Here is a 19,438-nt window from a genome sequence, read left to right as displayed (position 1 = left end):
GATATGGCGAGATGAAAATACCATATTACATCTTCCGCCTATATACAATTGCATATTATAGAGCATTGCGATTTACGTTGCATGTATTTTTCATTTCAGGCACGAGACAGACTTGGGATACGCCTTTAACTATTTAGCCCGAATTTCCGTAAATTTCTCGTCCACGAAATTGAGGCAACGCGTATAGGTGACAATGTGACATACGTCATGTAAGTTGTTAAAAAGTAGTTAGTAAGTAGGTATAACCGGAAACGATCGTATATACAAGTAAGATCAGTCTACTTGACCGCATCACAAGTATTACTGTAGGTGCATATTATTTGAAAAATAGAAAACAAGACTAAAATTTGCATGCTCGAGCATTTTCACGTCCAATTTTTCCATTAAACAGTGAACTTATTCAAATACTATAATATTATTTAAAAATCATGTTTTCATTTATTTAGATACGCGTAACAATGTATCATGCCGTTCTATAAGAAAATTTCTGTGGTTTTACAAGTTTAGTCGTTTGTAACCTAACAATTAGAATGCTACGTATTATCTCCGAGTAACATATTTAGCTATATTTATATATAGAAAAAATTAGGGATACCAACTAAAACTTCGAATAATGTAACCCAACGTGTAAAAAAATTAGCCATGAAATGTAGTTCATCGCATGCGCAGTTGAAACTATTGATGATGGAACAAAAAAATGTTCTACAATATTAAAGAAGAGCGCCCATCTGTCAAAACTTACGGGGGTAACAATCATTAAATGAATAACTAGAAAACTAATAAGAATAAATCAAATTTATTATATTAAATAATGAAACAAATATACATTTTATGTGTGAACAAAAATAATATTTTAAAGTATAAACTGTAAATTGCGTTTTTTCAAACCAAATTTTTCAACAACTTTTTACAATTGCAATATTTTTTTCTAGGGGTTGCCCTTCCACCCACTTTAGTGGACTATAACTACTTTTTTATATTATAAAACGAAAAACTCGTTTCCCTGACATCGGTATTTAAAATTATGATACGTTAAATCTATAAATCCGAATATTTAAGAGGCCTAATAAAGCAATGATTCTCAATCAGTGCGCCAAGTATTGTATATTGTTGAAAATACATATTATAAACTATTCATGATTCATATTATAATCGTACATATAAGGATAATGTGTATAGTGTGCCCCAGAATTTTCATAAAACACTCGAGATTCCGTGAACAAAAAAGGTTGAGAATCGCTGGTCTAAGAAACAAAATATTCGGAAGCCTAATCCCTTTATATATATACAAAAAAAAAAAAGTCATCGCGGTACTGCTGTTATTACTATACATACCTACACAGTTTTGCTATGTTTCCCTATTCCCCATTTATGTTTTTAAAACTTGATAAATGATTATGATTCCCAGAGGCAAAATTCAGTTAAGTCCCCTGACCCCTTCCTCCCGTTTTTCGTATTATAAATACATGCGAAGAACGCGGGCGGAGTATTCGCAAAGTCCCAATTTGACGACGAAAAGAATTAGCGCCAGTTTTATATTTCCTTATTTTAAGCCCGTCGCGTTTCAACACTTCCTCGAGGATCTCTGCATTTCCCCGTTTTCATTTTCAAAAACTAGATGATACGCCAAAATAGTTCCCATTGCTACTATTATTACACTAGTGTACCCAATAGTTTTTTATTTAAAAAAAAAAAACCAACATTGCAGGTTTCGAAAGTCGGAAATACGACGGACAGTACAACATGATTAAAGTTATCTCCTACGAAAAAATTAATAAATACCTACCACAAAACTACAATGGCTATATTACTATATTCATTTTAAATCTTTTAAGTATTCCGTTTCCTTAAAAATAATAATTCAACATTTCTAATGTATAAATATTTTCATGAATATATTTTATATTAATTCCACATTATAGTTTTTTAACTGTATTTTTAATATTGAAAAATTCAAAAGTATGTCTAAAAGTTAAGTCTATTTAAAAATTAAAAATAAATACATTTTAAACATAAACCGAATTGAACTACAAAATATTTTACTACTTAATTAATAACATGATTTTTATTATTATAATCAAAATAATAATAAAAACTAATTCTTAATTCAGTGTTTCATAATATAAAAAAAAAAAAATTCAATCATTAAAGGAAAAATGGATTCTAAAAGAAATAATATGTTTTAAGTAATTCAATGTTAAACATTTTAACTATTCTCAATTTAAAAATTTTGTTATTTTGTACCTATTGCCAACGTAAATTCTGTTAAATTGAAATTAATATATTGGATACGAAATCTCATAAAAACATTTCTATAATATTCTATAATAGGCATAATATCTGCACCATAATATATAATATAATATATATTATTTCTATGTAAAAAACTTAAAAAAAAAAAATAATATGCTATTGTTTGAACTGAGCAAACGTTCTATTTGATGGGGAAGTGAATTAAGTGGTCTATTTCTAAGACTGACAATTGAAAGCTTTCACATTGTCACTTGTGAGTTTAAGTTTTTTACTTTCATTTCTTGATCGTAAAAAATTGTTTCACAATTGCATCTTTCCTCGAACAACCAGTGGTACATAAACTGTACTTTTACACAATTCCGATACCTTTGTTTCTTTTAAATAATATCACACGTGTAAAAACAATCAAATTACCTAATAATTGACTTTATTTTATTTTTATGAACAACTACAGAAATAAAACGGTGGCTTGGTGTAGCCACTCACGTGCGGGCTCTGAGTGTATGCGCCGACTAGCGTAAATCCCGGATGGGTGACCAGCTGGGATTTTTAACAACAAAATCCATGTCACACATACATTATGTATTCCAAATAAACCGCTCTCTCATAAAAATAGCTATTGGCCATAGTTGCCGGGATTATGATTAATAAAAAAAAAAAAAACTGATGACATTTTAAAGACACTAAATTTCGTAGTGGTATTAAGTACTCATCAGGTATTTCATAAATGAATGTATGTTATTGTAGATAATTATATTTTCGATTGGGTTACGTACGATAAAATATGATTTAGGTTTCTGGAAAAATACACTAATTGACAATATTATTGTATGTTTTGTTTAAAAAATATATTTATGTTAGAATAAAATGTATAATTCTTTTACGACTCAAAAAAATGCATAGATGAATATACATAAAAATAAATGTCAAAGAATTTATAACATACAAAACACTAAATTAAACGGTATTAAAAGAGATATCTTTGACATATCTGTTTTCTATAAAATCGTTGTCAAGCACCTGTCGAAGAATCGGGAAAATTGAAACTATATTATATAGCCGGTAGGTATAATTTGTTGGCGAACCGAGACCTCGGCAAATTAGACTGTCGGCGAAATGGGAACGCTTTTGAAATATTTCAAAACTGTTGGCCAGCTGAGCTGTCAGCGGTTTGGGGATTCGGTACAGTGGGCATGGATCTTTTATACCAATTCCTCAAAAAACATAGTGCAAAACGCACCAGTTTCACTAAATATACTATACTATTACAATATAAAGTACCTGGCTTAAAATATAAGAGGTGAACATGTGACAGCATATGTCGTTTACACGGTTATGGTTAGGTTAGTCTAGTATTGAATAATGAAATTATAAAAATGCAGTATTTTAAATTTTTTCGACTAGCGTCATACATTGATGTGATTTATCAAAAAAAAAAAAAAAAAATGAATAAAAAAATTTTCATGTCTATAATTACCAATGTTGGTAAAATTGCACTATATTACGACGTTAAAAGGAAATTGGTACATTTGCAGATTGAGGAGAAATAGTTATTTTTTAAGTGCCGAAAACAGCTGTTGAGAGAACTGGTCAATGCTCACTTCAAATACCTATTAACACACTAATCTCGAAAGAAAAATTACATTTTTAAACATTACTCTCGTCAGCAAAGTCATTGATGTCTAGGACCAACTTCATGAAATATATACAAAGAATTACGTGGCAAATTCAGTATTATCACGATCGAAACGCAGGTAAACAATGCGTGATTGTGCGGAATAGACGTAACAAGTTTTTCCATTTAACTTTTAGTAAGACTTAATCGCGCGTTTACATATTATTTAACATTGATACTATGTATATATATTGTAAGGTGTATTATCCTATATTGTACTCGGAACACAGTTCGAGAAGTTACTTTAGTTGCTTTATGTATGCGACCGCATCGTTTGATAATAATTTATTTAATATCTGCAGAGTTCCACATGCCACATCACACGCCATATTCAACCATAGCCATAAACCATATAGTTACAACCTAAAAGATTTATGTGTTCTATTCGAAGTACTAATAATATATTATTATTATTACGAGTATTATATTATATATATTATTATATGGACGAAAAATAAAAAGGACGAATAATGCGCAGGTATATAATATATAGCTAACAAGAAAATATATGAGAGGTGATTCGACAACGAGCTATGATCTTTATTTCATTTTGAAATTATGAATTTTTGAAATGTTCAAGTTTACTTTTGTCCATCATGTTTTCAGGTATAAATATATTTTCTTAGTAGTATAATGATGCATAAATTTATTAACACAGTATTAACTATAGAAGTACGTTCTAATTAAATATTAAAATAAATCGACATAATATTTAAAAAAAATCATCTGGGTACAATAAAAATGGGAAATTCTCATTTTATGGATAAAAAGTGTTCACCTATCTCTAACTTACTCCTCGAATTTCATAGAAGAATTGTGAAAATGCTCAAACAATATTATAGTGTTTGAATGTATATGAAAACAAAAATCAGTCAGAATATTTTACCAGATTATGAATAGAAGTGCCATGCTTGGCGATTCAACTTGTATATTATATCATTATGTATATTAATATCGGTCATAATATATAATTTTTCCTAATATGCCACGATCGAGAATCGAACTATACAAATAATTATGTTATACAGTTAAAAGTTAATACGGTTATACCGTTAACAGTTTTCTTGGTAACATAATTCATCAAAAACTCATTTAGAGTACATTATTATATTGTATACTGTTTGAGATGTCGCGACCCTACACAATTAAGTAGTAAAAATTAATTATGGCGTGAGACTTAAATTTATTATTACGATGATAGCATAATTTTCTTATACCGCTGTGGCTTCTGTAACGATGGTTTGAAAGTCCATGGTGTTGCAGGGGTGCCATTTTTTTTTTTGGGAGGGGGGGAGCAGGGTGTGCAAGTACACACCCTGAATTTATTATTTGCTATTGACCTAGGCGTCACTGATACACGGCCTTGCTGCCTTGGCCTTAAGTTTTCCTATCTTTAACTTTATGGTTTAGGTCATAAACTGCTTTTAATGATTGATTTGTATTTTCTATTTTTAATGATATTCTAATTTCAAATATAGGTAGGTACCTAACTATTAATTAAATGTATGCGTTAAAAAATTTCAAAATAGTAATAGTTGAATGGTAAGATATCTAGTACCTAAAATATTAATATTAAATTTATTAATTTGTAATGTTTTATACTTTTATGTATGAAAGTCAAATGTTTTTTTGATACTAAAAATTGTATAGAAAAAATACGATGAGAGACGTTTTTTTGACAATTGGCCTGGTGGTGGGAAAAAATTTGCCTCTTTAATTGCATGCACACCCTTAAAAAAAACTGAAACGGCGCCCCTGTGGGGTTGTTTTTATTATAATATATTGTTACGCAAGGCAAAGCTTCGTCGTTGTTAGGATGACTCGATTGACGGTGTTGTTTTTATTGCAGCTCGTTTTAGGTATTTTATTTTTTTCGAGAAAGTTTCATCATTTCCGGATAGATTAATATATATATATACATTATACATAATTATAAATATTGGTCGAAAACTGTTTCCATATAAATATTATGAAATCTCGAAAGTAAAAACTAAGTTGCACGATACGACATAATAATAAACGCCGAAAGTCGAGACCCAGTACCGGTCGGAAAGTAAAAATTCGTAATACGCGCGATATAATATCACTGGCTGCAACTCGGTGAAAACAAAAATTACTCAAACATAAATGTGTTTATTATTTTGAAACTCACGCCCCAAATTTTTAACGCCGATTACTCTTCGAGGGCAATTCCTCTCACTGCTCGCAGTCGTCTTTCCACGACGATTTTCTATTTTTCGAACATTAGCTAAAATCATTTTAAGCTTCACATAATAATTTATAATATGTGCCTCTCGAAAGTTTCGCGTTTTTATTGCACTGAAGTTAGTTCGCACAGTTAGTTCGTAACAGATTTTATACGGCACGAAAGCACAAAAATTAAAAATTATTGCAATTATAAATACTCAGCAGTTGTGCGACTGTCGATTGTTACTGCAGGTCAAAACATAATATTTTTTTTTTAATTTTTAAACGCTGCAGTCGTGTTATTTTTGAACATTTTATGTTTGCTGTCACTAACTGTAAGTTGTATATGATTGTATACGCAAAATAAATCACAAACAAAATTTGAAAAAGACCGTTTTCTTGCTAAAAAGTCATAGCTTTTTTTTTATTCTAATAACGCAATGGCGAGACAAAGATTTTAAAACAGGTTATATTATAAATTCTTCGTCTAGTCTTCTTTAGATCCTATACTTTCAGATTTTAACGAGTTTGAACTTAAGCTTATCACAATTTATTTTAAAAACTTTCCAGCATAAACATTTATAAATAATATTCAACTGTGAATTATGATTTTTCCAATAAATAAATGGAATTCAAGGAAATACATAGAATTCAATTACGATTTAAAATCCAAATTTATACAATTGTTATATGATAGAATAAAAATTAAACAATTTCTAATTTCTAGTATAAATGGTCCTTACAAAATGTGAATTTCAAATCTCCTTATTATTTATTTATTATTAGTTGTCATAATAAAATGTTAGGTCTGTTTTTGCCTTTTTGGTAATCCAATCGGCAATCATAAAATCGTTTATATCGATGGTGAACAATTTTAATGTCTAACTAAAGTTAATTATTAATTGAATTACCAGAATTACCAGTAGATGCATACTAATATTATACTTATTAAAACACGACTACGGTATTTAATAGTATTAATAAATTTCAAAAAAAAAAAATGGTAACTGATAATTAATATGCGATGGAAATAATAATATTTAGAACAGAGACAAATATGACGTATAGGTAGTTTAAATATTTATATTATATTTAAATTTCAATTGTAAAAAACTGCGAGTGTGTTATGGGGAATGTTTCGATTCCGTCATATTCAATAACATATTTTGTAAAGATAATACCTGAAAATAATTAATATCACCAAATCGATTTTAAATACATGTACATGTAATAATAATATTATGTTTGATATAATTTTTTTTTAAATTTACGGTATAATTAATAACAGGCATTTTTAATAACGTTATGCATTTTAGGAATTCATTGTACTTAAGACCACTATTAGTTTTATATATTGTAAGACATATTATTAAACCAAAATAATGTAATTTATACCCATTATAAATTGTGAAAAGTAAATAAAGTATACTCTAATAATGTAGATTGCAATCAAATATTGTGTATGTAGGTATTTTATTTCGGTTATTAAAAATAATAATATTATAGCAATATGTAAACCGTCCTGAACAAACACGTGAATATAAGTAAAAAATATTGTATACTTTAATAATTAAAAAGATATTTTATAGTCGTTGGAAAATACACAATTTTTGATTGCATAAAATATTACTCTTACCTACTTTGAGATGTCAAAAACTTAAAAATAATCTAGAAAAATGTATCATTCGAATTTGATATATTAGTGTAAATGGATAAATAATATTGCTGTTAGGTATAAAGTTTTATGAAAAACAAAATATTAAGTTTTAGTGTGAAAATAAAACAATATAACATACTTAGAATACAACAATCAATTATCTTTTTTATTTTATTTTTTGTAACAGAGTTAACAGAGAATATTAAAAATACAATTGAATCGACTTAATTTAAATATGTATATTTTTTAAATTATAATTGTAATGTTCTAATTCATTAGTATTTTTTTCATTTCAAGTTTAAAATTCAAAGAATATTAAAAATCTAAATAATTTTGATTCTTGAAAATTAGTGTAAATAATTTAATTGAACCAGAGATACCGTGGAGAGTAATAGCGGCAGAAAATAGAGATAGATGGAGAGAAATTTGTTTGGCGGTATGGTCTCAATGACCGCAAAACCAAAAAAATTAAAAAATTAAAACTGTGTGAATCAAAAGGTCCGTTTTATAATATTGAACCTACTTTTTTTTTTTGGACAAATTCGAGTGATAATCAAAAATAATAATCAAAATAAATAACCTCACACTTTATCATAAATCACATCATTGTATCATCATTCACAATACTAAACCGAATGTTTGTGCATTTAAAATACGGACTAAAGTGGATATTGTGAAATTATAATTAGATTAGGAATAAAATTCTAATAATAAATGTTGACAGAAAAAAATATATATATAGTATCGTAATATATATAAAAACGAGTGTAATAATAATTATAATCAATTAATATATATATTAATATATCTAGTCAAAGAAAATTAAAAATAAAAATAAATATATATTATTGAACGTTACCTTGTTCACTAGTGTCCGGTAAGGCGTATATGTTACCCCGCAAAGAGTTAAATAATTATTAAATCACAAGCAGCCCAAAAGCCGGTACTTTTGTAGCCGCGTACAACGGTCTCGCGCATCTCCGTCCACGCACCAATCGCGTCAGCACGTACAACTCTCCGCTCAAAGCGCCTTCAAACTTTCGGTCGTTTTGATATTACACGTCATATAAATAATATAGGTATACGCATGCATTTTTTATATTTTTTACGAACACAACGGCGGCGTTTAATGAAAACAAATATAAATGAAAAAATGGAATACGCATTGGAAATTAATCTAACGACTAAATACATATATATAGTCAATAGTCATAGTATATAATATTATGCGTATGTATTTAATAGCAGTTACAGCGTGACAAAAAATGATAGAACTCGTAGCTCGGGAATAACGCGGAATTTTACAAAAAAAATCATCACAACGAGCCCGTATACCTTGGGGCCGGGCTTGTGCCAAGTTTGATTTTGATAATACCTGGGCATTATTATGTATATTTTTAATTATTATTAACGATTGTTAATCATTATGAAAAAAAGCTTTTTTTTATTATTATTATTGAGCATATTTACATCGACAACAAAGGCCATTAGTTACACTTATTTATACAGTAATTATATAATATAATATGTATTGATACAATGGAAAGTTATTAATTTGGATAAAACATTTTTTTTTTTTTTTTAAATAAGATTGAACAATTTTGTTTTTCTTAAAAAATTAATTATATCTAGGTTTTTATCATGAATAGGTCCGCGAGTTTGGAGTCGAGGTTGAATGATATTTTATGTTCGGCGCGTTCTTGGATGTAGATTAGACAGTCGGCTATTATATGTTTTACTATTAATGCAGTACCACGGGTTTGACAATAATAGGGGGATCCTCTTTTGCCATAAGGAAACCATGGGTGATTCTGGTGTGTCCTATGCGAAGTCGGTTAAGGACCGTCTCCTCTTTCCGGGTGAGTTTTAGGTTCGTCCACCGGCGGATGTCTCTTTTAATTTCGTTTAGTTTAGTGTTTTGTAAGTTCCAGAGTCTTTGCCATACGATAACGATATTTTCATTTTATTTATTCAATAATAAATATATTAATTTATAATATTATATGTATACTGCAACATTTATTTAATGGGTACCTATAGACCGATGTACCTATTGTTTTTTTTTTATGTAGTCGTCTTTCTGATTTAATATTTTTTTTTTTTGAATTATTGTAACTGTATAGGTACCTAGTATACGCAGTAGCAGCGCGTTTTATTCTATGGGTCAACATTTATAATTTAAAACATCATATTTTTAATATTATTTATCCTGCATTATATTATACTAAACAATATATATTTTATCCTCCTGATAGATTTTAAACGTTTACAAAAATTCAATAATATTATAACTGTATACATACTTCTGAACGCTAATAATTTGCATATAAAATGTAAGGTCGAGTATATTATCTAGAACATAATAAAATTAGGGTATTGGTAACTATATATACTATATTACTAAAAATTGTACATATATTTACATATGTACGTTCGGCCATACGTCGTTTTTTACGAAAACTGTTTATAAACGCATACCTTTAAATATCTTCCTTTGCATAATATACTATATAATATATTAAATTCAGTTAAATACCTCTTGTAATATCACAATTTTATTTCGTAAAAATTTTGTACCACCGAAGCGTGTCTCACGTTTAAAAACAATGCGACAATGATATTGAATTTAAGTGTATAGAATAGAATAAACTACAAGTACAAAAGTTTTAGCCTGTGTAAATCGAACAATGCATTTAAATGTAATAAATTTATCTCTTAGAGTTAATTGTGCACACTAATAGATAACTTGAAAAATCACGATAGCTATTAAATAATGACCAAATGCAGTAAACTATATACGTCGACTTTAATTAATTGAAAAGGTGTACCAAGGGAGGGTGGTTGGAACTGGAGTATTGAGGCCCACAAAAATTATTTGTAATTTTCGAAACTTTGATAGGAATACTTTATTTTGTTTTAAATAATAATAATAACAATAATTTTAAAATATCAAAATATTTTAAGATGTAGATTTTTTTTTTTTTTTTTTGATTTTTTAAAGCTCTCAATATAAAATTATTACAGCTTGACAATTAAAACTAAAGATACATTAATAAGAAACGGTAAGGATGTAGATTAATTATCTAGAAATTATCGTATATGGGACACTATTGTATCAGTCATATCGCTTGTAATGAGTTATGTTTTATCATTGAAAATTTTGTACTAATTATATTTTCAAAAACAACACTAAATATAGTTAATAGAAATGCAAAAATAACCGTATTATATATAATAGTGCACAGAATTCCTCTAAACTTTATCAATATTGACCGTTTATGAATAAAAATGTACTCCTGTGATATTGGATTCTGCTATTATATACCCGGCGATAATTGCACTTCAAAAAGTCATGTCAGCAAAAATTCTTAAAAAAAAAAAACCACTACATAAAAATTACTAAATGGTAGAATGCGCTCTTTTAATAATTACTTTTTAGTATTGAATTGCACAAGTACTTACGATATGTGGAAAATGCGAAATATGTAGTACAATTTAAATCTGCAGGAAGAAAAATCAAAAGCTGTATCGCCTGTATCAATAGAATATTATATTCCGCTGGATGATTCAATAGAAACACATGTATATGAGTATATAACGCGTAATATATTAATCAGAAAAACTGCATAATTTTCAGGTTAAGACGTCGTTAGGTATAATGTCTCACTGAAATTTATTTTGACATGACGTAAGCTTGAATAAGAAACCAAAGTGTTAGTTGATTAAATCAGAACATTAAAATACTAATCGATTAAAAATCTTATTAATCTTATATTATTAAATCTTACTTTGAACCCGTCCAACCGATATTAATTTATTAAAACACAGAGTTAATTTACCACCCCCCCCCCCCCCCCCCATAACAGACAAAACTTTATACCCTATCAGTCTATCACTTCTAATTCGATAGCATTCAATAGTAGCAGCTATGAAATAAATGTATCCCTTTAATAACCTAAAAAACACAAACATTTCATCTAAACCGGTTTACGTATATGGATTAAATTATCTTTACTTCTTTAGTTATTCACGTATACCTAACCGATTACCGACCATTCTTATGAATATTATTTGTATCACAGCAGCTATATAGTACAGCCAAGGAGTAAGGCAAATATCTTCTTTTGTCCAGTGCCGACTTAAAGTTGTTGTAAATGTTAGACTAGGGCAAATGACCAAGCTGCCCCCCCCCCCCCAAATGACGCCACTGGAGGTAACTCTTGATACAGTTAGGCTTTATCATATCCACTTCTTCTCACCTTGTAAGGGCTACAGACATTGTCTGAAATGTCTATATGATAATGATATGCACACTAAGATATTATATATATCATTATTATTATCATCGTTGTCGTCATCGTCTAAATGTGAACGTTGAACGTACATTGACTAAAAGCGTAACTATACATATTATAATTTATATACAACCAGCTACGCGGGAGTTACATATAATTTATATTCGTTATCGTTGACTTTCCGCTACTAGTGAGCCATAATTGATTCCCGATAATATATTACCTATTATTCTGTCGTTCAAACTCAGTTCATGATATCCACGGCGCGCGATTTTGTAACGATCGCAACTTTTTAGTATATAAAAATATAGCTTTAGGTTGCGTTGTCTTCGATGGATATAATATAAAAGTACAATAAACATAGGTAGATATAATAGCGTGCGTATCACCACAAATGTGTAATATACGCAATGAATTGTTAGCGTCACTTGATCAATACTTCGTCTTAGCGTAAGACCGTTTTTATTTTCGAATTGTTTTTGTTTTACATTTTGTGTCTCGTGCACAAACTATATATATATATACATCAGATACGTTTGCCACTGGATTTCCCCGCAATGAATCGACGAATGAGACTGGTGGAGGTGTAGGCGATTGTGTTGGCGGATGAAGTGGAATACTTTTGTTACAATCTACGTCAAATCTGACCACGACTTTGGATGCCAAATGATGTGGTGCTATATCCATCCTGTTATTCGATCTTTGTACGAAAAAAGTGTATATACATCTTTATTTCGATAATATTGATGTACCTATAGTTGTTATCTCGTGCAGTTTCGATACAATCCGTAAACTATATAGGTATTTTATCATAACGCACCATTAGGAAAAAAACCTCAATTAAAGACCAATTATTATGATGTTTTATTGTTTTATAATAATGTAAAAGTTAGAACTTTTATCATTTATTATCGAAGTCTCTACTAACTATATATTATCTAACAAGCGATTAATACAATAATATTGTTACCTATAATATATTCTGCACTTTATTCATATATTTATTTGGACACGATATGAAAGTACAAATTCAATGTTTGTCTGAGCCATTTAAGTTATAAGAAAAAGTAATATATACTACCTAATGAATGTTTGAATAAAAAATGAACATTTATAACTAAAGTTTATTTATAGATTTATCAAGAAAACCATGGTTAATTATAACAATTAACCATTAATATTTGATAAACCATTATGAAAGAAACCTTTTATAAAGTTTGACACGGTACTCCCATGAGTTATATTACAGTAAACGATCAAATCCTGATGAACTTTTCGTAAAAAGTTAATTTTGTTATATAAGTATTATAATAACAACCTATTTACAAAACTGTATAAAGTTTTGTTAAATTATTACACAATTATTATTCTAGATTTTAATCCAAATATAGAATCTCTAAACTGAAATTGACATTTAAAGTATTAAACAGCAGTTAACTGAACAGATCGGTTTTAAAAAATAATTTAATGTACCTAGTTAAATCAATAACACAAGTTAACTTATATATTTCATTTTAATTCTTCACTTTTTAAAATTATTTCACAAGACATATATTATAAAAATAAAAATCATATACTTATTACTTATCATACATTCATATAAAATGTAATAAGTACATATTTATTATCCGTTGTCTATTAAATACTTCATAATTTTCAAAAACATGTAATAAATACTATATTTCGATGGATTCAAATGGGTCTTATGTCTAAATTACCTTTAAGTTTAAATCGATAAAAAAATAAAAAAAATAAAAATACTATTACCATATATTATATAACAACGAAATTTAATTCAACTATGCACATATTATGTTTTCTAAAAATAAATATAATGATTTTCCGGAATATAGTAAAATAATCAAATAATATTTTGTAGGTAGCATAATGTAACTTCTAATTGTTTCTAAGACAATTATAGAAGAACTGATTCCAAAAATGAGTCAAAGAAATATCATAAAATTTTGATAAGAAATTCGAAACTATAATACGCGTAGTTCAAAGACGCGTACCTATAACATTGTAACAAAACTTCTTCTCATTTATGTGTACGAATTGACTGAAAAAAACCAAATACCTACATCCTTCTTAAAAGATTTTGAACGCATTGTTGGCATATATACGTACAGAAAGTTTCTTTTGTATACCAACACTACTGTAATATGTATTGCCTATTATTACAACATATAACAACACTCGTGAAAACAAATTTGTCAGATTTCTCGCACTTGAAAAGGCCATTGGTTTTAATTACTTTATATCCTCACGTTTTTAACTCGACGAAACCCTAACTCTGGGGTACTTACACACATGAAGGAAAAAGTGGAAAAAAAAAACATAAAAGGTTAACCAAGTTCACTTAGAACTCTCTCGTGTCCATTGTTAATTAAAATTTTTTTTCTTCAATACGTTAATTGTGTAGTCAAGGTAACCAAACAATATAAAAACACATTTCATTTCCATTATTATATATTGCTAAAAAAATGGACGGCGACGTAAATACGTAATGCATTGTACTCGTTGTACATATTATAATTAAATATATAATTATTAAAGTAATAATATATTGTAATGGTTTTCGAAGAACTACAATGTCAACGCAGAAAAAGATCGTTTACCCGGAAACAAAAATCAGAAGTGTATCGAGTTAGTCTCGAAAGTGATTATTGGGGCTTCTATTTACTGCTGCGGCAGTGGTCTTTTAATAGTACCTACACAAAACAGTTAATGTCGGTTTATTGTGTTTTATTTTTAATTTTATATAATTTTGACCTTCCAAGTAGAGTTCACAAAATGTAAAATGTTTTTTTCACCATCCATTGCTCATGTTCACACCGTGCATATTTTGTGAACGAAAATTCATCCAAGTTTTGATAGATCAATTAAAAACAAAAAAAAGATAATTCCTCAGCAAGAAGGGGAAATGCATTCTTTAACTTAATAATAACAATGTAGTCCATTAATTTTTATTTTGACAATCAACGGATATACTCATTCTTGAAAACCAACAGGCTAACTTTTAATTATTTATAGTTTTTAATGGAACCAATTTTCCCAACGACGTGTACCACGGGAAATTGATAAGCGGATCAAAATCCCCGAGAAATTGAGCAATTTATTTTAAAGATAACAGCTTTACAAAAAAATATTTTGTTAAAGCCGTTTGAAAAAAAAATACCTTGTTAACGAAAGCTTTTCATTCGAAAAGAATAATAATACCACCGTTTAAATAAATTATTTAATTGTAAATCGTGAATTTATATAAATTTAAATTTAAAAATCGAACTTCAACTACATGCGTTTTAAATTTAATAAACCCATGGAAAAAAAATAGTATTAAAAAAGTGTACCCATTTATTTTTTAAAAATACAATAAAAATGTATAAAACAGCAGTTAGTTAAAAAAAATGTATACAGTAATAAATTGTTTTAATGAGTGTGAAATTATTCGTTATATTTGAAATTCAACAGGTACCTACATACATGACGAATATAGCTGGTACGAGCATGTTAAGATAAAGCAGACGAAAAAAGTGCATAATTATTATTATACAACTCAAAACTAATTATACCACATATATTATATTTACAATAATAATATTATCTGTATACATTTATATATAGGTATATTTATTCCCATACCTCAGCTGTGGTTAACCAATGATGAGCGTGTTTATCAATGTGGTAAGCATTACTGCATTAGTCTAGTTACACATTGCGTATACATGCATACATATACCGTGGAAAATGGATTGGAATATTCATGTAATCAACGAGCGTAATTTAAACACTATGACTGCGCAACATATTATTATTATTATTATGCACAATCAATTTTGTCCGGCACTCAACCCACGCAGAAAGATTAATGGAAGGCACTTTTATCACGTGGTGTAAATTTTACAGTATAAATAAATACTAAATATTAAGTGATTTTTTTCAATGAGTTATAATTTCTCGATACGATTGTAATTTTTCGATAAACAATTTTACTCAAGTCGTTTTATGAAAATATTTATGAATAACAAATAATTTTTTATCATTATTTCGATTTTCATGATTTTTATTTTTTAAATATCAGCTAACATTTTTATTTTAGTACTTCGTAGGTTTTCGAATTTGTTTCCGAACATTTTGATAAACATTAAAAAATAAATTTCGACCCAGTATACACCTATATAAGTGTTTAAGTTTTATGTTTAAATTAAATAATAAATATTACTGAGCACCTAGTAATTTAAATAAACCTAATTTAAGCAGTTGAAGCTTACATGTATTGCACTGTAGCAGTCTTACATTTTACCTAACTTATAACACGACCGTTTTAACTTTTAACAATACGATTTAGTATATTTTATTAGTAATCGTATTTTGTATAATATTGTCGTTTTAAATTGAACGGGGATGCCTATAGTATATATTTTTTATATCTTCTAGTTTCAACTAAAATTATATCCCTCCAATCCTATCTAGATCGTTTAACCAAATCTCTATTGCTCTATCCGATAATCCTTTTAACCACGTTCAAACGAAATTTAGGTAGGTAGGTAAAAACTTTCGGTTTAGTCCTGCATATCGTTAAAGTTTCTAAATTACAATAAATAATTGAACAAAAGTTCATTGCATATTACTTATAACTTTAAGCGTGTTTTGTGATACATATACATATATCCATGAAGGTACTGTAGTGTTTGAACATATTTATTCGTTGCAGGTGTCTAATTTGTTAACTACAACAATACGTCTGATTTAACTTGGAATTGCATTTCTCGCCGCATACGCAGTTACTGTATGCATCTGTTTAAAACAGAATTTAGTCAATTTTATTTTCTCCTATTTCAGGCATTAACATAAACATTATTTTTGTAGTTTATTGTGATCCTTCGACAATAATATAGCCTTTAAATTAGAGTGTCTGAAAATGTACGATAAAATAGAAAATCTGGCATAAAAATTACTGAAAACGTGATTAAAAATAGATAAAAAAAAATATATAAGAACATATTTTTTTATTTTAAATACATTAAAATGTAAATAAAGACTTTAGATTCATGTAAATCATGACGAATATTGATAATTTTAAATTATATTTTAATACTGAAAAATTTAAAACATGCATGTATTTACGCCCTAATTTTTTTCAGAGAAATAACTGACAATTTTTGATTTTTAAACAACAACCTTGATATGCATCTAGCTACTTATAAAAAGTTGTAGTTTCTATAACACATTATAACTAATTTAAAAAAAGTAGCTTAAGATATCTAGGTAATAAATATGTAAAATCTAATATATCAGTAAAAAAAAAACTGGCATGACGTAATATAATCCATATGAATATATGATCATAAACGTAATAATAGAAAACTAAAAATGAAAAAATAATGAAGAAAAAAATTTGTCAGAAGTGGGATTCGAACCCACGCCCTCAGATGAGGACCAGAACGCTCAATTCAACCTACATGATAGGCCAAGGGATACCCTTGAGTCTGGCGCCTTAGACCGCTCGGCCATCCTGACATGTGTAGTTTTCGTGACATTTTAGACTATGTAGGTTAATGGCTAATTAAATTAAAAATAGCATTAGGAAAGTGTTTTTAAAAAAAAGTTTACAATGTCATAATCAATGTTCATAATTTTTTAATAACTTATATTTTAACTCCACTATAACAAAATTATTGTAACAAAAATAATTATTGTTTAATGTGCCAATGCAATCATGTAGATAATATTATCATCGTTTGTAAATAGTTATAGTACACAGTACACACCATAATATAATACTATTATGAGCAGGTATTAGATGCATAAGTGTTTAAATTTATATTGGATTCTCGAAGAAAAACTAATTATTTGGATTTAAATAACTTAAGTCCAAAACATTAAGGTTTTTTATTACTATAACGATGCGTTTGATAATAAATTATGGATTTAACCCTGATTAGCTAATCCTAATTTTAGATTCATTATTTCGTTCACTGGAAAGTATTTTTTATAGATACATCACCAAATGTTTATGGATATCATGTGTAATATAATATTAATGAAACAAATTGAAAATCTTGAAAGTTTTCAATTTTTAAGTGTGATAACCTATATAATATGATAGTAAATAAAAGAAGAGATCGGAGGTCGATTATTAAAATTATAACTTAAACAGGTAGGTATAGTAATTACGTACAATTGAAAGGTTATAAAAATTGTTATGGGTTTTTAATATACATTTACTCTTAAAATATCTAATAGAATTTAATAATTTATAATAATATTTTGTTTAAGAAATGTGTGAACTCTACTGCCTACTGGTGTATATTATGGATGGCACACCTTTAACCAAATTATGAAATGACAAGCGGCAATATGTGATGTCTAATATGAAAAATGTATAGGCACTATTTTTACAATAAATTTTAGATGTGATGTTCACACATAACTTAATATCTCTGATCCTCAGATTTACTAATATTCAAAAAGATATCAAAAATGTTTAATTCATTTGAACCATATCTAATATTTTTATCATAACAAAACAAACATTTGAAGGTAATATATAACAGCGACTTTATACCTAACTACTTTGAACATATATTTTTATTATTATTATTTCATATTTGTGTTTTTTAGATACAAGTTTTAAAAGTTTAGCGGTACTTTTTTAAATATAATAAAAATAATAATATAAAACCTGCCAATTTTTAATAACTACACATTGCACGTAAGTACATATTAATATGCCAGCTATAGCTTTAAATTATCATTATAATTTCTACATATAACCATTATTTTACGAGCATTGATAATACATATTTACTAAACTATATTTAAATAAATATTATTTTATTGTACCCATGCATGCCTAAACGGGCTAAACGGCTAAACGATATCAATAAAATAAGCAGTTCACTATTTATAAATAAACCTTTAAAAATAAAAATAATTACATTTTTCCTATATCTATAGTTATATATTTGTCATTAATTCTTTAGAATTCTATTACATAAATGATTATGAATAAAATAGCTAAATTCTGTGCCATTTGATCACTCTATTCTTCATTTCAAGTTTACTCAACATTGCAACAGACGTAAATTTAAAATACACACATTGAACAACAATTAATATTATAGCATTTTCTATAAAAGCAATCAAACAATGTTTTTGTTGATGTTTTGTATCTATTTCAAAAATAAAACTTGTGTTATTTGGTTCAAATGTTTAATATTGGAACAGATTTATAACAAATAGAAACTTGTTTAATATTAATTTAACTTTACCATGACAATTTACAATACTTGCTATATAAAAAAATAATAAGTACTTAGAACACAAACAAATTTTAGAATTTATCTATAAATACGATAATTTTTACCA

General features: G+C 27.7%; 1 protein-coding gene and 1 non-coding gene across 2 annotated transcripts in view; both read right to left on the bottom strand.

Annotated features, from left to right (window-relative positions):
* Nucleotides 1–8,740, bottom strand: part of Tk (Tachykinin) — a 62,531-nt gene extending 53,791 nt beyond the window's left edge. The window contains exon 1 of the mRNA XM_089222823.1: nt 8,632–8,740. The gene's annotated coding sequence lies outside the window, so the exon portion shown is untranslated. The remainder of the gene's footprint in view (nt 1–8,631) is intronic.
* An 8,726-nt stretch (nt 8,741–17,466) lies between these two features.
* On the bottom strand, nt 17,467–17,587 carry TRNAL-CAA (transfer RNA leucine (anticodon CAA)). Its single transcript has 2 exons — nt 17,550–17,587; nt 17,467–17,512 (listed from the first exon to the last, which is right to left on the bottom strand). It is a non-coding gene; the product is annotated as a tRNA-Leu (tRNA).
* Between the last annotated feature and the right edge of the window lie 1,851 nt (nt 17,588–19,438).

Source organism: Diuraphis noxia, unplaced genomic scaffold (assembly GCF_037042655.1).
Source record: "Diuraphis noxia isolate RWA-SAM2 unplaced genomic scaffold, SU_Dnox_SAM2 contig0003, whole genome shotgun sequence".
Classification (NCBI taxonomy): Eukaryota; Metazoa; Arthropoda; class Insecta; order Hemiptera; family Aphididae; genus Diuraphis; species Diuraphis noxia.
Note: the sequence above shows the minus strand (reverse complement) of the source record. Positions and strands in the feature narration are given on the sequence as shown.